Source organism: Eublepharis macularius, chromosome 7, assembly GCF_028583425.1.
Source record: "Eublepharis macularius isolate TG4126 chromosome 7, MPM_Emac_v1.0, whole genome shotgun sequence".
NCBI classification, from domain to species: Eukaryota; Metazoa; Chordata; class Lepidosauria; order Squamata; family Eublepharidae; genus Eublepharis; species Eublepharis macularius.
This window is the reverse complement of record NC_072796.1, coordinates 85,860,464-85,883,170: the sequence shown is the minus strand read 5'-3', so window position 1 is coordinate 85,883,170 and position 22,707 is coordinate 85,860,464.

Here is a 22,707-nt window from a genome sequence, read left to right as displayed (position 1 = left end):
CTGCACAATTTCCCCATAGGAAATAATGGAAGTAAATGATGGCTGGGGGGTGGGGCTTGCTTGGGGTCCTGTATAATTAAAAAACTTTGCCCAATTTTCTTGAAACTTGGGAATTCTTTGAAGGATAAGCAGAAGACAGTCCACTGCAATTTTGGTGACATTTGGTTGGAAAAGGACAAGTCCAGCTGCCCCAGAAGTCCCCCATATGAAATAATGGAATGATTGCTGGGGTGGGAGTGGGGCTGCAGTGGAAGCTTTCCTCACTTTCTGAAAGGAAACAAATAACAAATCACAATATGCAACAAAGAAAAATGCAGTTTTCAGTGGAAAGTTAATTTTTTTATTGCCAGTCACTGTAAGAGTAAGGAAATGAAATGAATGCAGACAGGGCTTTCTTTTTTTAATTCTGGTGGCTGGGTGAAGCTCTCACGCAGGCTAGCTACTGGTTGCTTGTCATTTTAGGAATTAGTAGAGAGAACTTATTGCAGCTGTGCAGAGAGACCTGCTTTGGGAGGCTGTAAAATCTCCCCTCTTTGTTCAATCTGCTTGAAACTTAGGAGTTCTTTAGATTAGAGGGAGGACTGTGTTATGTGCAATTTTCCCTATGTATAACCAGTTGGAAAGGGGGTAGATATAGTCCTCTTACCGCATTGTTATTTCTCCATTCATTCTTGATCATGTATTTGTCATGCTTTTGAGTATCATAGTACTTGTCTATTTTGTCTGACTGATAACAGGTTTGATCCAATGAAGATTTCTGCTCCTTCCTGTGCTCAAGATCAGGAGACCATAATGAATAAAATTAATGAAGGGGTTTCAGTAAGGAAGGGCAATTGGGTGGAATTACGAATGAAAAGATTTAAAGATACAATCCACTTTTCTTGGAGTTAGGTATCAACATCCAAATTCCTCGATTATAAACTTTAGTTTTCTTCCAAGCTTAATTTTCAGTTTTCATATTATTTTCACTGTCTTCCTAATAGTTAATGTGAAATTTGTCTTTTTTACTGGTTCACAGCACCATATTTTAGCTACTATGCTACACTGTCTCTAAAGGGTTAAAACCCTAACAATTGTACATTATTTCATTTTAAAACGGTCATTTGTGAATTATTGGAATCTGAACCAAGTAAATTTTTTTCTTTTTTGGTAGAGGTTTGTAACAATATATTTTTAAAATCCAATAAATAAGCTTTCTCCCTTATTTAATGTGCACCTTTCTTATCAACATTTGATTACTGTCATCATCATTCACTCCTTCAACCTGATGTGCTTTGCTGTCTGGCAGAATAATAACAAAACACATTTCCCATAGAGGCTTCCAGGCTAGATGCTAGACAGATGTGCCTGATTTCACTATGTACTCTAGAAAGGGTAGATGGCTTGTGTATTCACAGAAGATTCATCTGAAGCATCATGAAATAAAATGTACGGAAAAATATAATATTCACAATTAAGATTTTTAATGAATTGCCTTGTTAATCCATACAGTGTATGCATGTTGCAAAATTTTCAGACTTAATTAGTATACTTGGTGATTATGTTTATTTCCTGATGTACACACTGATTAAGCATTGTCCATACACTGAAGCTTGAAGCTGAATCAGTCTATAAAGTAGCACCTTGTTTTGTAACTGGAGACTCAAAATGCAAATAGATCAACTTATGTAAAATTAAATTAGCTCTAATAGAACCCATTTGGCTTGAGCAGCTGGTGTCACATTATAAACAGAGTTCTCTTGTTATGAGAAATAAAGGGCTTCTGTTGACAGATGCTTATATACTTTTAAATGACACATGCACAGGAAAAAAAATCCCTCAAGTAATGTTTAAGAATGAGCCTTAAGTGAATGAATAAGAGGAAATGCTGAACAAAGTTAGCGAATCTTTTCCACAGCTCTTTATATTGTACATACAATATTAGCCCGCACTATGCAATGGCATGACTAAAATACATATAAGTAAAAAATATTAACTATTACATGTATTATTGCAAACAGTACAGTACCTTCATTCTCCTTAATTTGTACTTGATACACAAATTGATTTGAGAGATGTCCTTCAGGATGTTTGTTTTTGATGTTTAAATCCAAAATGTTTTGTTTCCTGTCCCTGTCTGCTTTCCTTTCCTGTTTCCAGCCCTCTTATTCTCATACAGAACCACAACATTCTGAAAGATTCTGAAAGATCTGGTAGGGGTGCAATTTTAGAAATTTTATTCAAGTTCCGATTTGGTAATCCATTGATTTGAATGGAAACACATATCCTCTTAGAACTCCCTGTTCAACTGAAAGGAAATTCCCAGTGGTTTTTGCTGTCATCCAAGGAATCCTCCCACCCAAATTACCTACAGTAGAGAAAACTTGCCAGACCATTACAATTCTCCTTTGCACACTGGGCAGTGAGAAACATAGTGATGAGTCTTTCCTCAGGCCTTTCCTGCTGCTAGGACCCTGGTGTGGTTGGATGGCAAGAGCCCATTTTTAAACAAATATGGCAAATGGTGATAGACCCATACAAGCACATGGAACATGCACTGTGTCCATTAATTTCAGCATTGTTCTTCCATCCCATACCTAATTAACTTTTTCATATACATTAGAGAGTCACGAGGATTGCTTCACACAGCAGAGCGCATTGAGATAAAGGATGGTAGCACGTGGGCTTTACCCTCCCTTCCTTTGCCAACTCTCCATTTTTGTAAAAGAGAAAAATACAGCCATATCCACACCTGCTTTACTTTCAAACTATCTGACTTGTGTGTAACTGGGTATGCATTTGTGCCCAGAAATACTCAACAGGGTAATGATGTGCAGCATCACCACTAGATGTCTCTTCTGCTTGTCCTCCTTGTTAGGCAGGCATGCCACCCCTGTGCTGGCTCACTCTTTCCCCTTTCCCCTCTCCGGCCCTGGGTGAAAAGAAACAGAACCAGGGAATGAACACTGAAGATTTTTCAATGTTTCAAAAATAAATGCTTCTGAATGTGAAAGGAAATTTTTTGGGACTAGTTACCATTTTGAGATTAAAAAAACAGGCATATTTGGGTCAGGTTTTGATTAGTTGGGTTATGAATACACATCCCTAATTAAACATGGATAGATTTTAAAGGAATAATTTGGGTGACAGACAACTACTCTCCGAATGGGTTTACCTAGAAATGAAGGAAACCAAGGAATCTAGTCGCTGCTTGACAAGAGGTTGCAGATGATGCCTGGTGCACCACAGATGGGTCCTTAACATAGAAGACTGTTACAATGAAATGCAATAAAGAGACTCAGATCTTTAATAGTGTAAGGCTTTTGAATGGTAGATGAAGTCATGGACCAGAATTCACTTTCCTGTCTTATCACAATGCTATATTTGTATGAGTTCCCTTCTACCATATTTTGGTGGGATCCTGTGGATCTGTTCTGCCAGCAAAGGTTCTTTCCTTCCTCTCACACAAGATGGCCTTCCATCTGCTGGAGGAAAGTTCCACTAGCAGAACTAATCTATAGGAACTTTTACAACAAATAATCCTAAATTTGATTCAAACTAAATGTATTGTTAATGTAAGGCACTTCTATCCATGAAGCAGAGTTTTTTTGCCTCCCGCCCACCACTGCAGCAGCATCCCTGAAATGATGCTTTTGAAGGAAAGGGGGCCATTTGGATTCCATTAACAAAGATGTCTTCCATTAATGGAATCCATACTTTAGATCCAACCCCATCTTTAAACAATTATGTTTAGTACAATAGCTATATAGACACCTTATTTTTTCAAGTTTAGGAGCATCCAGTCAAATAACATTTCTTCACTATGGGCAGAAATCTTCCTGCTGTTGAACAACATGTCCCCCCCACCCCCCCGCCAGTAGTCTGAAATCCGAATTCAGTTTATGTTTCTAATGCTTTCTCTGTGGACTCCCCATTTTAAACCCAGAGAATGGAAAAATAGCCAGCACTCATTCCAGACTGAAATGAAAACAGCCAAAATCATTGTACCATAAAGCAAAAGGACAATACAGAGCAAGCAAACTAAATCCAAATGTGTTTAAATTGCTGCTGTTTGTATGAGCTTTTCAAATGGTCTTTATAGAAATGGGGGGGGGGGGATAATGAAAATAAGGGCAAAGTTCCAAGGGAATGCAAAGCTCTGACACTTTTTTCCTGATAACTTTAACATATTCCTGAGCTATGCTGCTGTGCTGTGTAAAGTAGAGAGATGGCTCTCTCCCTAGGCTTGTGTATTCTGTTCATTGACAAGGGACCATGAACAAAAATGGGTAAAAATGGGTAATTTGTTCGTTCTTTGTCTAAAGCTGCTTTGAATCATACTCATTGACAGAGGTAGGATACTGAAACTGGTTTGCCCAGTTTGAGTTTAAAGAATGTGCGCAACAAGAACTGGAGGCAGCTGTTTGGATTTTAGAGAACTGGATTGACTTTGCTGTGAATTTAGCTGCTCTTTGATAAGGCTGCTAGAGAGGGTGGAATTTCTCTTTCTGAAATTTTCTTTTTTAGATATAGCAATTGGTTCCTCTTAATCTCTTCTTTCAAAAGAGGAATTCTTTTTGATTTCTCATTAATTGATTTTTGGAAGTTCTTTGGGTTTTTAACCATGTGATAGTATGGTTTTTCTTTACCCCATGATGGTGCCTTTTGCACCCTTTTGTTTCTTCATCCGTCTCATCCCTACCTCACTCACAGGGTTGTTATGAAGATAAAAATGGAGGCAGCATGAGGTAGTGGTTAAGATGTCAAACTAGTTTGACTCCCCTATCTGCCACAGAAGCTTCCTGGGTGATCCTGGACCAGTCACATATGTGCAGCCTAACTAACCTCACAGGGTTATTGTGAGGATAAAACTGAGGAGAAGAGATCAATATAAGCTACAGGGCAGGCGGTTTAAGAACTTCCTTGAGCATAGTGGTTAGAATAAATGACTTATTTCAGATGTAATAAAATCTTCCTCTTCACAAAAGATGAATTGATTCGAAACTAACTCAAATTCCTAAAACAGCAATAAAAACAGATTGCTGAATTTCAGGAAGAAATGCAGCAAAAAGGAATTAAGAAAATTCCACTTAAGAACCCTACTCTCAATGTGCTAACATCTGCAGAACCTTGGTGAATAAAGAGATAATTTGGTCAATAAGCAGATAATTTTCAAACTCCCTATCCTGTCTTCTCTCTTCAAAAGGATACTTGTCATATAAAAGTTCATAAGAATGCCTCACTTTTTAGAAGATGGTATGGATAGGGCAGAGATTGTTTTGTAAAGCTGTAGGCTAGGGATGGGCATGAACTGAAATACGAACTGAAGTTCATCATGAACTGGGCCGGTTTGTGGTTCACAAATCAGTGATTCCTCAGAACGCATTTCTGACAAACCACGAAGAACTGCTATAATTTTTAGGTGGTTTGTTTGGTTCGTTTTTTGGTTCATCACTGCAGACAGCCTGGCACCAAACAATCTATTCCCTAGGCAATGGAGGGGGGAGTTGGACTTCTGCAGCCCTGCAAACACCAATGTCAGTCCTCCAAAGCTTGATAGACAGCTCTGGCTGCTTACCAGAGAGCTCCCATTCTGCTCTATGAGAGCAGAAAGATATATAACCCCCAGCTCTCAGGCGAATGGTTTCAGTTTCCAGCAGGCAGTTAGCGAGGGCGGAACTGCTGTTGGATTCTCAGTCACAGAGGGAGGTATTTGAACCTTGTGATTGAGATTCTGGTGCTTCGGGGCTCTGAAGTACCTGCTTCTGTGCCACTGCCAGTCTGGGAAGGTGCCTGGGTGGTGGGTCAGGGCTCTGACCTCACCCCAGTATCTATGCCACTTCCAGGCTCAGGGGCCAAGCGTAGTGGGTTCCTTGGCTGAGGGCTCTTATTTACAGCACCTGTTCCAGCTGGGAAGGTGCCTGGATGGGGGTCAGGGCTCTGACCCCACCCTAGTCTCTGTGCCACTGCCAGGCTCAGAGGCCAAGCATAGTGGGTTCCTTGGCTGAGGGCCAACACAGTGCTGCCTTAACAGCCACAACACCCGTTAGCACCATGAGGGTTAGAGTGGGGAGCAAGGGTGGTAGCGGGGGGAAGAAGTTACAAGCCCATCCTGCTGACCCACTGGTGCCCAGCACTAGTGAGGAGATCTCAGAAGCAGAGCCTCTTTTTCCAGATTAGTTTATGGGGATCAAGGAGGAAGCAGAAGACTTGTTAGTGTTGTCAGAGGAAGAGCAGCTGCTAAAACTTTTTGAGGAGGAGTGTTCTCAAGGTGCTGATGAATCAGGGGTCATGGAGAAAAATCCATCTCCTCCTCAACCACTTGGGGCTGCCCCTGCCTGCAGTGCACCCCTCCCTCAGTCCTCCTGGCCCAGCCACACACAAAAGCAGTTAAGCCTCCGTCCTGACCCACCAACTCCCAGTCCCCATTTCAGGTGCACACTTTGGCAGCATTTCCTAACCCTCCCCAATGATCCTTGTGTGGTGGGTTGCTGGGCTTGTGAGGACCTGGTGCATAGGGGCTCAGACCCCAAACACCTGTTGTCCACCACCATTTGCAGGCATCTGCAGAAGCACCACCCGAGTCTGTCGCCTCTAGAGCAACGAGAACTATCCAGTGGTGGGATGAAGAGGGCTCCTGAGCAGGGAGAAGGGGGAGGGGAACAGGAGTCCACCCCAAGGAAGAAAACTCACACTGAGGAAGCTGTGGGTGGGAGTGAAAATTCCAGGCAGGTTACCCTTCAGGAGGTTGTTCCCTCAGGGTTGATGGCATTGCCAAACAAAAAGAATAGGAGAGGGCTCAGGAGGTGGGCACTCGTGTAGTGGCTGAGATGATTGCCTTGGATGGACTACCTTTGTCCTTTGTGGAGGGTGTGGGCTTTCACCGGATGCTGTGTCATTTCAATCCCTAGTATACCATCCCCTCACTGCAGACCATTGGCTGGTGAGTCTTGCCCTCTATCTACCACTCTGTGGCAGAGCTGGTCAAGAATGAGTTGTCCAGAGCACAAGGGTGGACTGTGCTCTTTACTGTGGACCTGTAGAGCAGCCATCATCATGATACTTTTCCCTCACTGCCCACGGGTGGCAACTGGAGGATCTCTGGACCACCAGGGAAAAATCAGGGCCCCAGGAGGAAGGGACAGACCTGCTGAAGGTCTACAGAGTGGTTCTGCTCCAGGCGTGGTGGATGTATGTGGACCACACGGGGAGGAAAGTTGACACTGTGATCAAAGCTGGACTGAGGGAGTGGGTGATGTTGTCCGTGGCCTATGTTACGATAGCTCATCTGTTAAAAAAAAAAATGTGGTGCAGGATATCATGTCCTATGTGCCCATTTTGCAGGGGGGAGAGGAGCTCGACATTAGCTCCACAGACTGGCCAATCCTCTCCCAAATGATCTGTGTCCTGAATCCATTTCAGGACACCACCAACCTGTTCTCCTCCTACACAGCCAGCCTGGGGCAAGCCATCCCCTTGATCCTCAGGCTGGATCAGGCACTGGCCAAAGAACTGGAAGGGGAAAAGCTGTTCTCCTCAGATCAGGGACTTGGTGAGGAGGTTGTAGACAGGCGTGGCCACCCTCTTGCATCTTCTCTGTGAAGAGACTGGCCTGCATCAACAACTCCCATTTAAAGGTCAGCATTGCCATGCACAATGCTGAGCTCCTACAAAGGAAGCAGAACCTCAGCAGAGAGGTCTGGAGGTTTCAGGTGAAGTGATGCAGCTGGAGGGAAGAGGGCATAGAAAAGGGGGTTTTTTTGCAGAGGAGGAGGAGGCGGTTGAGCCCAGTGCCTCAGGCCATGAGAGCCCACCAAACTAAGACCCGCACACACACGCTACTGGTCCTCAGTGGTGAGCTGGGAGGTTGGCGGCATCAGGAAGGCCAGGTGTGCCCTTGTGAGGAACTCGGCAGAGGTGATGGTGTGAGAGTGCCTTGCCAGGACCCACAAGCCCCCTGCCTCCAATCCTCTGGAGTACTGGGCATGCAAAGCTGCCATCTGGCCAGATTTGTCATCTGTGGCCATGAACGTCTTCTCTTGCCCTCCCCCCACCAGTGCCCGGAGCGAGCAGGTATTCTTCCACCGGGGAGACTTCCTCCATGACTGCCGCTCACACCTGGACTTGTCCCTGGTGGATCAATTGGCCTTCATAAAAGTCATCCTCCCCCTGCTGTGCTACCCCATCCTGGACCTTGGGGATTGAAGATCCAGGATCCTCCCCCAATCGAAGATAATCTTGCCCCCCCCCCAACAGCTGTCTGGGGTATCAGTGCTCCGACACCACCCCAGTCTCTGTGCCACTACCAGGCTCAGGGACCAAGCCTAGTAGGTTCCTCAGCTGAGGGCTCTTCTGTAGAACACCTGTCCCAGCTGGGAAGGTGCATAGGTGGTGGGCCAGGGCTCTGGCCCCACCCCAGTCTTTGTGCCACTTTCAGGCTCAGGAGCCAAGCCTTGTGGATCCCATGGCTGAGGGCTCTTCTTTCAAAGCACCTGTCCAGCTGTGAAGGTGCCTGAGTGGCGGGTCAGAACTCTGACACCACCCCAGTCCCTGTACCACTGCCAGGCTCAGGGATCAAGCCTAGTTGTTCTTTGCCAGGTGTGAATTCACACCCCCTAGAGGGAAATTTTAATCTCCTTGGGGACCACCCCCCTGTCCTTGTGAGTCACGAACACACACCCCACAAGTGAAAACAAAAAGAGTCCAGTAGCACCTTTAAGACTAACCAACTTTATTTATTTTTTAAAATAATTTTTTATTGGATGGTTAACATACACATAATATTGCTACATTTTACTTATTCCCCATATACCTACTATATGCTTCCCACCCCCTCCCCTCCCCCTTTCTTTTATTGACTTCCAACAGCACTACAACCCCCCATTTCTTATTGCTAATTCTGTCTCCTAGTTGTCATTTTAATGTTATTGGTAAAGATTTAAATTATACCTTATCTTATTTAGTAACTTTCAAAAGACCATAATTGTTCTTTAACATCCCATCTTTTCTCTAGATATTTTCTCAATTTTCCCCAATCCTCGAAAAATTCCTTTGGATCTTGATCTCTCAATTTTCTTGTTAATTTGTCCATTTCCGCCATGTACAACCATTTTTGTATCCACTCTTCAATCTCTGGTATTTCTTCTTTCTTCCAGTATTGTGCATACAAAGTTCTTGCCGCTGTTATCATATAGTACAATAATACTCTGTCTTTTCTATTAATGTCCTCTAAGTGCAAAGACAACAATAACATTTCTGGATTCTTGACAACATTATTTTGGAGTATTAAAGACATTTCAGCACACATTTTAGACCAGAAGTCTCTAGCCTTACTACAAGTCCATCACATATGAAATAGAGAACCTTCGTGCTCCTTACATTTCTAACACTTGTTGGATAGTTGTTTGTTAGCATTGGCTAGCTTTTTCGGTGTTAAATACCATCTATAAATCATTTTATAGCCATTCTCTTTAATACTGGTACTTGTTGAAATTTTTAAGGTATTTTTCCACAATTGCTCCCATGCTTCCATCTTTATCTCATTATTACAATTTATCGCCCATTTTACCATTTGAACTTTAACTGTCTCGTCTTCTGTATGCCATTTTAACAATAACTTGTACATTTTAGAAATTATTTTATTATTGTCCCCCAGTAAAAGTTCTTCTAACTCTGAATTTTTATTCCTAAAGCCTGTCTTCCTTTGATCTGATTCAAACAAGTCTTTAATTTGTTGGTATTGTAACTAGCCATACTTAAATGGTATTTCCTCGTTCTGTTTAAGTTCATTATTTTCAATTTTTATTAATTCTTCATAGGTCAACCATTCATCTCCCTTATATTCCAAATTCGGATTAATCACCTCCGCTGGAACAATCCACATTGGTTTCTCTTGATCTATAATTTTTTTATATTTTAACCAGGTTAGAAATAAGTTTCTTCTCAAACAGTGGTGCTGGAACATTGCATCCATTTTGTGTTTGCCATACTATAGATATGCATGCCATCCAAAAAGTTTGTTATAACCTTCCAGCGTTAACAGTTTATAATTAGATAAAGACACCCATTCTTTTAGCCATACTAAACATATTGCTTCATGATACAAACGGAGATCAGGTAATTGCATACCTCCTCTTTCTTTGGCATCACAGAGCACTTTCATTTTGACTCTGGGTTTTCTTCCTGTCCACACAAATTCTGATATCTTCCTCTGCCATTTTCCAAATTGTTTTTTGTCTTTAACAATTGGTATCATTTGCATCAAGAACATAACTCTAGGCAATGCATTCATTTTGATTGTGGCAATTCGACCTAACCATGATAAATTCAATTTATTCCATTTTAACATGTCTCTTTCGATTTGTATCCAGAGCTTTTCATAATTGTTCTTAAATAAATCAATATTTTTGGCTGTCAGCTCTATTCCCAGATATTTTGTTTTTTGTACCACCTCGCAGTTCGTTACTTCCATCAATTGTTGTTGTTTCTTCTTAGCCATATTTTTAGTTATTATTTTCGACTTCTTTTTATTTATATAAAAACCTGCAAAATCTCCAAACTGTTTAATCTTATCTAACAGTCTTGGCAGAATTTGTACTGGGTCTTCCACTATAAACATCACATCATCGGCAAATGCTCTTAACTTATATGAAAACCCCTTTGATTTTATTCCTTTTATGTTCTCATCTTCTCTTATTTGCCTGAATAATATTTCTAAGACCATAACAAATAATAACGGCGACAGTGGACAACCTTGTCTTGTTCCTTTTCTTATTTCAAATTTCTCTGTCAGGTCATCATTGACACAAATTGCCGCTCTTTGATTCTTATAGATCGTCTTTATTGCCTCTATAAATTCTTTACCTAAATCCATCTTTTCCATCGATGCAAACATGAAGTCCCAATTCAAGTTGTCGAAGGCTTTCTCTGCATCCGCAAAAAAACCCCAACTTCTTTATCTGGACGCTTGTCATAGTACTCAATGGCGTTTATAACCACCCTCAGACTGTCCTTTAATTGTCTATTTGGCAAAAACTCAGCATGATCTTCTCCTACAAAATCCATTAGCCATATTTTAAGTCTATCTGCTAATATTCTTGCAAATATTTTGTAGTCGTTATTTATTAATGAAATTGGTCTATAATTTTTGACGTCGAGAATAACCAACTTTATTGTAGCATAAGCTTTCAAGAATCACAGTTCTCTTTGTCAGATGCAAGTGGAATTTCAACCGCCTTGTGGCCTACCACCTGTCCACACCAGGTGTGAGTGTACACACACACACACACACACACACACACACACACACACACACACACACACACACACACACACACTGGGCAGGGGGAGTATGGGGGCTACCCACTACCCCAGGAGCCCAGCATCAAGGGAAGGGAGGCGAGCAGGTGACTGCCTCCTGGGCCTGCAAGGAAGGGACGGCTACCCGCAGAATCCATGTCCCCTATGAAGAAGCGTGCAGGTGACTGCCTCCCAGGCACCAGGAGAGTGTGGCAGGCTACTCCCCAAACCAGGAGCCTGTTACCCCCATGCAGCCGACCTTTCAGGTCATGACCAAGGACCCGTAGGGATCCTGCAGGGCTGGGCTTTTGGGGGCTGAGGTGTTGGGAGCTGCCACTCCCCATCTCCTCCCTCCTCCCTTCTCTTTCACTCCCTATCCCCTCCGCCCACTGCACTCGGCCTGAAGCTTCCAAACCTCCTCGCAGAGATCCTGCCTCCATTGGTGGAGCTTCTCATTATGAAATGCAATGGTGACATGCAATGGAGACTTACCAATGCTTGGCTGTCCACATCTGCCTCCTCCAAATTTTTGTCCCCCAACAAAATCCTCACTTTCAGCCTCCTTTCCACATCTATCCTCTCAAAATGTCTGTCCCCCCAAGAATCCTGTCTTTTAGTCTCCCTCCTCATGATGATTTCTCTCCTACCAATGATCAGTGCTTCCAGCCTCCCCTCGCACACCCCATTGGGGAGATAGAGTCCGGCTGTGGCAACTCCCATCCAGGGTCTGTTTCCACATTAAAAGGTTTTCCTTTCTGGCTTCCAGGCTCCCTGTCCCTCGCCTGCCCCATTGGGAAGATTTCTGTTACCCCCAAGTCTCCTTCCCCCAGGATTAATCTCCCCTCATGGATCACTTCTCTCCCTTCCTGTATAAGAATATTCCTGTCTCCCCAAAGAAAATCTACACCTTCCCCCCAAGATTAACCTCCTCTCATAGATTGTCTCTGTCCTCCTGCCATTTAAAAGAACATTCCTGTCTCCCCAAGAACATCTCCTTGACTGTCCTCTCAAAGAGTACTTCTCTCCCCATTCCAGGCCCAGAGCAGTTTAGCTGGTCCCAGGGACCGTCATTCCACTCTGGGGGGGGGGGTCATTCTATTCTCAAAGGAAGATTCTCTAACTTCATCCCACGTTTTCATTGCAACTTTTTGGTGCTGCAATGTATTTCAATGGAGATAATGCAAGTCAACTGGCATTCATGGCTCCCATTATTTCTAATCAAAAAGAGTCCAGTAGCAATGGACTCTTCAGTATACAAAGATACTAATCAAAAAGAGTCCAGTAGCACTGGACTCTTCAGTATACAAAGATGAACAGTAGATCTTTGGAGGGAAACTTCTACATCCCTTTTTCAGGCAAGGGGACATCCCAAAATGTTCCAAGGTGAGAACTGAGTAGCGCTCTGATCTCTAGTTTCTTCAGTGTACAAATATGACTGTTGCCTTACACAGTAGTTCATGTGGTGGAGTTTTAGGTTTATTTTGATGGCAGTATCAAGGCCATTTTCACACAGCCACATGCCCAGAAGATCGCATGAAACCCATGGCATAAAAGCATATTCCTAGCGCAATTTCCCAGCATGATCCCGTTTAATTGCACTTTTTTTGACATCATCAGGGTATTAAAGGGGATCATGCCAGGAGATCTTGCTAGGAAAACGCTTCATGCTGTGAGTTTGCGCGAACTCCAGGGGCGCATGTGAAAATGGCCCTAGTCTGTTTAAAAAGGCAGGGGATGGAAAATACTGTTTTTGTTATCCAGTAGCAATCAACTGGATCAGCATTATTTCTGAGCTACATATAGGCACAGATAACAATGGCTGGAGATCATTTTGAAATTCCTAGTGTAGCTTCTCACTTGGGTCACCAACTGTGCAAAATAAGCATCAAAAACACTTTCAGATGGGCTTGCAGTTCTCCACTGCAGTCATACTTTGTAACGTTATTGGTGGAATACTGACATGCAAATTAATGCTACTCTGTGTGTGAGAAAAGTGAGTGCAGCTCCACTTCAGATGCTCTGAAGACCAAATGATCAGCTTGAATTCAGGACATCTTGCTTTGGCTGTCTAATGTGTCATGATTGAGCCACATTACATGGTGAGTAAGATCTTCAAAAATATGTTGTATAAAATGCTTTTTGCAGTGAAACATTATAATATTAACAGGTAAATGATCATTTTACATGTACTAATTATCTACTGGTGTTGGGAAACTTAGGGCTTGCCACCACAGAATTTTGTGCCAGGATGTTTCAGCACTTGTGGTCTTCAAACCATGTAATAATTAGTCTGATCTCAATGAGAACAGATAGCAAACTGGAGGAGTTTTTTTATCCACGTTAGCAGGAGTCTCTGATCCTGATTAGGGCTATACAGAGAAAAGGTGTTAAAATCTTCCAGCTTGCATGGTATCATCAGAGGGCTCTTCTGTTGATAGCCCTGGTGTACCTCATGCCATCCAGACCCCTCTAGGACATGTGGCCCTTTCCCCAGAAACAGTGGGAGTCAGTGGTGAGGGAGGTCAAGGAAATGATCTGTCTGGATGTGAGTGAGCACCTGAAGAAGCCCCATTGTGCTGGTGCCCAAGCTCAATGGGAGCATCTGATTTGGTATCTATTATCAAGATATTAATGCATCCCATTCCTTGGAGAATGTCCTTATTGACCAACTTGGCACAGCATAGTAATTGTTGGCCCTAGATCTTACAAAGGGATACTGGCAGGTGCTGATGGAGCGAGCTCATTCTGAGGCTTGGAAGTCATCCTTGAGCACCTACCAGGATTCCCAAAGGAGGTCAAGAAGGAGCTGAAATGGGGGCAGCTCACAAATGCAGTGGTAGAAAGGTTCACTCCTTTTTCTCCAGTCTATTGCCAATATAAATTGGGTATCCACAGCTGCTGTTTCTATTTATAAAACTCTGGGCAAGATAGAATCATGGAACTTCCTAAATGATTGAAATCTGACGCTCTGGGAAGCAAGTCTTTTCATTACATTTCCTGGTTTGAGAATTTTCATTTAATATGCGAGGGCTCCTTCCAAAGTGCTTAGATGTTCACACCCTAGGTATTATCTTAAAGGAATAAAGTTCACCAGAAGCGCCACTAACACTCTAGACCCAACAGCTGTTACCTTTAATTAAATCTGTGGTTTTTATGAATGTAAGTAGGACTTGACCTAATCAGACTCATTATAGTCCTTTGAGCTAAGAATCTTTACAACCAAAACATTCATGAATTATGATGCACTCTATACTGCTGACAGGTACCTCTGTAGTTGACCGGCAGATTGGACTGTTTACTATAGTTTTATTGATAATGTTGAATATGGTAGCCGCATTGTAAATATTTTACAAAGAGGAACCACACATTTCAGCATTGGCCTTCATTTCCACCTGTTTACTTTGTACTCTTAATACAAGATGAGTGCAATGAAGTTAAGATTTACATACTTTTTGACATTTTTATTTAATTTTAAAAATATTTTAATTGAAATTAATTCCTTCATTATCAAAAGTACTACACTTATTAAAGCTGCTATAGACTGTTTTTAAGAAATTAACTTCTTAAACTGGGTGGAGGGAATCACCTTCTAGACATAACTATACAATAGCAAACAACTTCGGAGCTAGATTTCAAGAGGAAGAAGATAACCCCAACCCCCACTCTTCTATAATTTTCCCCCTTTATAACTGCTAATATAAAGTGACTAACTTAAAAGTAACCATGTTTCTTGTGAAAGGGATCTAATATTATAGTTATGTTTGTTTCTATTTCTACAAGATGAAGATACAAAGTATCTAGGAACCAGCAATATGGTCTTTTCCGCACAGCTTTCTAGTTTAATTCTATATTACACTAGATTGAGTTCCCTTATTCTGTTACTGTTTCATGGATTTGGATTTCCAGTTTCCCTAGTTCTTCACTGAATGCATAAGAATGCTATTATCTGAGAACATGAGAACTTAGGACACTGCTACTTGAACAATACTCTAAACTTCAGCTGAGGGCCGTTAACAATCCTTGTTGCTTCTGCTGGTTGCCCCCACTTCAGATACTGCTGACTACATTTTCTTAGGCACATTGCATGCATGCACATGACAAACCAGAGACTCACGTCCATTCTACCCAAACCAAACTGAAGCAAGGGACTCTGTTGCAACTTAGCCCAACAGAACTAGTGTCATTTATAGCAGCCAGGCACTGGGTTCAGACAGTAATGTAATACCATAGAACAGAACCAGGCAGTGCCCAGCCATAAGCACAAGGGATTCCCTTGCTTCAATTTGCTTCTGTAGGGCTAAGTTGCAACAGTGTCCCTTACTTTAGTTTGGTTTCGGTAATGGATGTGATTCTCTGGTATGATGTTGGTTCTGGGGGGGATTACATTCCCTTGCTTCAATTTGGATCTGCTGGGCTTTCTCTGGGATCATCTCAGCTTTCATTTAGGAGTGTGTCTTGGCCATGGTAGCCTAATAGGTTTCTGCTATGGGACTCAGCTTTGACTTTCCCCCCATCTTGTTCATGGGTCCAATGTCTTTAAAACTTGATGGCTGTTTAGAAGATAATTAGTAGTAGGTTCCCTGAACATTTGGTAGGGTTTTCTTGAAAAATTCCACTTCCAGTCTCCTGGATAGCCTCCAGATAGTTTCCCCCATAGGGAATAATGGAAAGGGGCTGGAGGCATCTTCTTTAGGTGGAGGACCACAGGGTCCAGTCTTCACAACACTTGGGGGGGGGACTTTAGATGACAGTGAAGGTAGGTACCCTACAAATTTTCCATACAGTTGTATACCTCATCCTGACCTTGATTTACCTGTTGCTATTGCACAGACAGAAGAAGCGGCAAGCACAGGTTAACTGGCCAGCCCACTACCTGCTGCTGCTGATTCCACACCTACATGTCTCTACAGCAGTAACAAAGAAATCACATTTCTGTTCTAACCCATCCACACTGAGAGAAATGAAGACTGGGCCCCAGTGAGTGTTTAGGAGTATCTAGTTGCTCTGTTTATACTTTTATTTCTTTTTACCTTTGTGGGCTGTAGAAGTCTTTTTTTAGCTCTTAGATTAGATATGTATTTATTCCAATTGGAGTTTTTTTGCTTTTATTCAGAATAAGTATTCACTAAAGTTTTTACATGCCCTAGAAACCTTACAGCACTACTACTTCAGTGAAGTGAGGAGAGGATTTATTTTTCATGCAGACAGACTGCTGTCCAGGGTTCTGAATGAGTCAAAGATTTGCTGTGGCTCTTTGTCTTTTTAAAATATTTCTGAAGCTGGTGGCAGCAGAAACTATTCCTGCCTGGTTTGGGTGTGTGTGTCTCATTTTATCATACCCCTTGACCAAGAACAACCCCTCCCTTAGGCACAGGCATCTATTGGTGTTAACATACATCAGTCCCAAGATCATCAGGACATTTACCTGTAAGAACTTTATCACCCTGGATCCTTTAGACTTTTACATTCTACAGCAGTTTGTATATTGCATTCTTAAGTTTGTTTTATGCCTGATGGTCAGTAATAAGATTGCTATTAAATCTGCTTGCATTGATGTAGCTACTGTTTTTACAACTGTTATGCTGCTGAACTTGCAACATGAAACCATTGGTGTAAAAGGTAAACATGGGTGGAGTTGGGAATGAAGCAGAAAGGAGTACTATCAATCATCAATTGCTTATTATGGTCACATACCAGCAGAGAGAGAAGTACAAAGACTGGATACTATGCTTGCTCATAGATAACCATTATGCCAAGGAAATATGAACTTTGGTGGCATTGCTATTCATGCCCCCATTTTCTTTCAGGATCAGAGCCTATGCTGCCCAATGCTTTCAAGGAAGGGACAGGTCATACTATAACTGAAAGCAGATAATTACCTATGTGGGATAGGTAACCATGTCTTAATGACTACATGTCTACAAGCAACGATCAAACATGGAAATCTAGGGGCAAAAACAAGGGTGTGTGTGATGCTGAGGCATGCGGACTGGAAAAATAGTTAGATGGTGGCATTCTACCTCTTAGTCATTCACTCGCCAAAAACCTAATAATGTAACCTAGCTACAGGAAGTGTGTGTTGATGTGGCTGATCATTTCTTATTACTGCCTCTGTATCTCTCTTTCCGTGCCACAGGCAATCAAAATGTTCTCCAGGAGGTGCAGAAGAATTGTTCTTCCCCATACACTGTGCAATGCATAGTCCAAGAAACGGCTATATCAAGCCTAGCCATAGTAATCAGCCGTGGGAATTTAACTATGTCTTCGCTTTTGTACTTTCTTGTTACAACAGACCTGTGCTTCCTGTATATAAAAATGATTCTAGAGGTGGAGTTATATACAACATGGATGTACAATGAACAAACAGCTGCATCACTTCAGACTGAAGGCAGCTAATAAATCAGCAACATCTGCAAGCACACATAAATATCATGAGCAACAATATAAAAAATAGAGTTTAAAACAGCCAAATTTGCTGCAAGTTTACCCTCTACCAAATGCCCTCTTCACTAAAATCACATACCTCCTTAAATGCCTTCTCTGTCCACTTTAGTAGGTCCACAAAAATTGATCTATTACAGAAAAAGCCAGTGACCTGTTTCTATACAAACAATCTTAGGTGAGGATATTGTAATATTCAGGAGCCCATTTCATGCTTTATATTAGTTCCAGTGCTGGAATCTGGAGCAGTTCCAGCTCAGGTTTTATTAATGTCTCTGGATAAGCTGGCTAGAGAAACTGCTATGAAGGACTCAGGCCTTGTGTTTCTTCATTCATTTCTCCTAAATAAAGTTACTCTATGTTTATTTAAAAGATACTAAACATCTTCCTGGATGATTGCAGCATCTTCCAGGTACCATCTGGAAAAAGCTGCCTGACGTACATACACAGTGCATTGGACTATAACTGGAGAAGTGCTTTGATAAGTATGATGGTCTTAGACCATGAAGGATTTTAAAGGTGAACCAGAAATTTGAATTGGCCTGGAAAAAATATGTGACCAGAGGAGTTGATGCAGTACTGGAATTATATTTACTGAGTGGTTGACACCAGAAGATAGTCTCACCACTGCATTTTTTTACCAATTGAAGCTTTTAAAATGTCTTCAAATGCAGCCATATTTATATTGCGTTATCGTACTCCAATCTGGAGTTATGGTAGAGTGTATCAGCATGGCTAGGTTAGTAGACACTACAGAAAGGCCAGTTTACAAGCCAGATGCAATTGAAAGAAGGTGCTTCTAACAACCACACTGATACAAACAGCTTTTAAAGCTATAGAAGTCTTCCATGAACAGAAAGGCTGGCCATGTAATTATCATACTTTAGGAACTTCCTGCAACCTGGATGGTGTTTCTGGAACTGTAACTGTTCCATTCATCATGCCTTCCTTTATTACTCACCTTATTGCCTTTGAGATGGGCATAAACAGTAGAAGAGAGTCTAGTTGTTACCCAAATAGGCAGTCTCCTAATTAGTTGGGGAGAATTAACTTAAAGGAGACAAAGTGAGAGGGGATAACTGGGATTCTTCACCAATGTTTACGGGGATTTTTCCCTTAGAGAACTCTTGAAATAAACCAGCCACACGTTCAGCTGGAAAATGTTTTTTATTAGAAGAGAAATAAAATGGTAAACATACAGTCACTGACACAAAACACATACAAGGCTAACTAAGACAAAATCAGGAAGTAATTTTAGGGAAGGCTATAGTTACCAATCTCGAAGATGGACATCTATGGAGGCAACAGTGAAATGTCCAGAGTTTCATGGAGAGAAGAGAAGGTCCAAATGGATTTGGGTGTGTGTGTATGGACCCAAAGACACACATACACTGGTGGCTAGGAGCTTCAATTATAGTGCAAAATGCTCCCTGGGGTAAACTGATTTTCTTGCCCCCAAGATAATAACTTTATGAGTTTTTCAGAGGTGGATAATAGGTGAAAATGGTGCTTGATGACCCTGTGAGTACTGGATGGGAAAAGCTACTAGGTTTGGTGAATAGCATTAGGTGTTGCTTAATTAGGGTAAATGGGTAAGGGGAAGTGAGGAAGGCCTGGATGAGATTAGTCAAGAGTTTCTTGGGAGACCTCATTATCCTGATCTACGCATTTCTCCAGGGCATGGAGGTGACCATTAGTCAGTCAGCCACTTGACTCCCCTTTTAAAATATTTTCAAGGTGCTTATCTGGCTGGCATCCATTTTGTTTCACTTTATGCCAGGCAGTGCCTTGCACTCCTGATTATGGGGGAGGGTGTTTATGATTTCATATCTATAAACTGCCCCTCCATGGTAGGAGGTGTTTGATTGCTAACAATGTGACCTGGTTTGAGTCTGCAATTTACCCTAAGCTATTCTATGAGACCCCCGCCAGGGGTTATAATGTGGCTCCCCAAACTCACTGTCTTTCTGGCTTACTCTTCCTGGCTTATTTATTGCTGGTGTGATGATAAATCAAATAGTGGAAGGGAGACAAAGGAGGCAAGGCCTTGGATGATAACTGCATTGGCAGTCAACAAAAGTAATGTTGAAATGTAAGCCTGGATGGGATGAAGGGAGGGGGTTGGACAAATCCTGAGACATGTAAAAGCCTGGTAATTATCCATGGGTCCATGTACAATTCTCATTTGCTGGCTAATCTACTGACAGGTATGCTGCTGGTAGTGGCCACCCTCCTAATCCTAACCCATTAAGTAGGGGACTGTTTCTGAGATTTGAACCTGAGATCTCAAGTTTCCTAAACGTGGTGCTGTTCCACTGACCTATGGCTCCATTTCAATCCCTCTCAGCCCTGGTCTGTATGGTTTGGTCTGTATGTGATCGGGTAGAGGGAAGGCATAGGAAACTGCAAAATCACATATTTTTGTTACATCTATGGTGTTAGAAAATTCCTCTGGAGTGTAGGAGATGTGGTTTTTAGACCATTTTTTTCATCTTGTTTGATTTTTGCCTCTAAAATAATAACTTCTGTCAAAAGGTAATGTGGTCACCTCCTACCCACTCCCAATATCCCTTCCATAGCAGAACACAGCATCCCTTGTCATTTTTTAATTGTAGTGTTATTTCACACTGAGCTATAAGAGGGACCCTAGTGCTGCTCCCTGTGAAGTTCATGTTGTGGTTCCCACTCTTCCTTCTACCTGTGGCCCTTTCAATTGAAATAGCGGTTGTTCCCCTCAGATAGAACTGTGTTCTTTAGCGCAGACTTTAAGTTTCTAAGAGCTACTTAACTTTTTTCCCTCCAAGAGTCTTGGGAGCTACTAATCACAACACGGTGGATTGGTGGGTAGAGCCAGTCACAAAATGGTAGCTTGTATAAAAAATTACAGAGTTTCTAGGCAAGGGTTCAGTGCTCAGGAGGAGAAGTCTTTCCTCTGCTGCTTTACCAATAATCCAAAAGTAGAAAATGATAGAAGTTAAAAGAAGAATTAAGATTAAAATCAAGATAAATTAAAAGATCTCTTCACGGAGCACAAAATAACACCACTGCCCAGCTCAAAGTGGAAACGGAAGTCCCACTGCTGTTTTATTAAACCACCCACACCCAATGGTAACTGTCCCTTGCAGGAGAAAAATATGCAGTTACCGCCAGGGCTTTTTTTCTGGGGAAAGAGGTGGTGGAATTCAGTGGGTTGCCTTCAGAGAAAATGGTCACATGGCTGGTGGCTCCGCCCCCTGATCTCCAGACAGAGGGGAGTTTAGATTGCCCTCCACGCTGCTGAGCAGTGCAGAGGGCAATCTAAACTCCCCTCTGTCTGGAGATCAGGGGGTGGGGCCACCAGCCATGTGACCATTTTCAAGAGGTTCCAGAACTCCATTCCCCCGCGTTCCCCCTGAAGAAAAGCCCTGGTTACCTCTATTTTTCCTAGGAGACAGTAGTTCTGTTGTAGAGTAAAAGAGCCCTAATACCACCCCCATTTCTCATCCAGAGGTGGAGAGCATATGCATACATGTGAGGGAGGACAGGCAGGAAGAGAAGTGCAGTCATTTCCTCATCTAGAACAAAGGTGCATGCATATGTGTGCCCCCTTTTCTTTCACACAAAAGAGAAAGAGGAGAGAAGCTGGTGCAGTAACTTTAAAAGGAAGGATAAGCAAGCAAATACAGAAGCACTGGAGGGAGGGTAGAGAGCTACTTTTAATTGCTTGAGGAGTGATGACCACCCCTACCTTAATGTGTTTTAGTCGTGGAGTTTAAAAGTCACTCTTCATAGGAAACAATGGAGAGTGGGTTGGGGCAATTTGTTCTGGGAACCATAGAATTAGACCCTGGGTTCCAATCCTCCTGAAATTTGGAGGGTCTTTAGGGGACAGCCTGGAGTAAGTTCTCTCCAATTTTTTGTGAAGTTGGCTTTAAATATCCCCCTCTGGACATTTTCCCCCATAGAGAATAATGGCTGGTTAAATCCTGGATTCTCTAACCCGAATCAGAGAATCCGACCCAGGTTTCAAGGAACCCGAATTCCACCCCCCCTCAAACCCAGATTTGGATCACCTGGATCTTTTTTTGATGCTCCGTGTCTAGTACAAACTATAGATGGCATTGTCTGTATGCAGTTTCATTGAGAATGAAAGATAGACTGGGTATTCTGCTTTTTTATCAATCACCAAGCGCCCCAATAAGCAATCTTAGTGAGTTGGTAGAGATGTTCTCAGATGTGCTGGAGAGACCTGCCACTATTTGAGAGAGCCCAGGGCTGCCAGGCTGTTCTAGGAGCCTTCAACATGCTCCATGTCAGGGCCAGCCCAGGAATTTATAGCTTCCCTGGCAGCCCTGGGCTCTCCCAAATAGTGGCAGGCCCCATGCATGAAGAAGGTACGGTTTAGACTTAAAATTTTCCCTGAGCCTTTAAATAAAGGTCTTGTTTTAGTGTTGCAGATTTGGCCTGAAGTGTGGTTTGATCATTATTTACTGAAGGCAAAAGTGAATATGGCCCCAACATCCCTCCAAACAGGAGGACCTTTAAAGGTTCACCCACAATGGCTGATGGATCCTTCTAGATTCTAAAATGACCTGGGGGGATTCAGGATTCCAAACATTTGTTCTATTGAGGCTGTGGTAGGAGCTTGGAATATGAAGCTTCTCAAAGTTATTGACAACATTGCTCCTGGCTGACCTCTCCAACCCTTGGGATAGAAGCTGCCCCCATGGTTTACTATGGAGCTGGGTGACCTTAAGAAGACTGGAAGACATCAGGAAAGACACACAAACTGTCAAAACAATCAACAGAGACCTCTAGAAGACCTATAAAATGACAATGAGAGCAGCAAAGAAACATTATTTCTTTGCAACTATTGCATTTGCTAGTTTACAACCATCCCAGTTGTTCAAGGTATCTCAACATCTTCTAACTCCTAAATCTGAACCTTTATAGTATCAAGAACAGACAATTAGCTGAGATGCCTTTGCAAAGTTTTTGACCCCCCCCCCA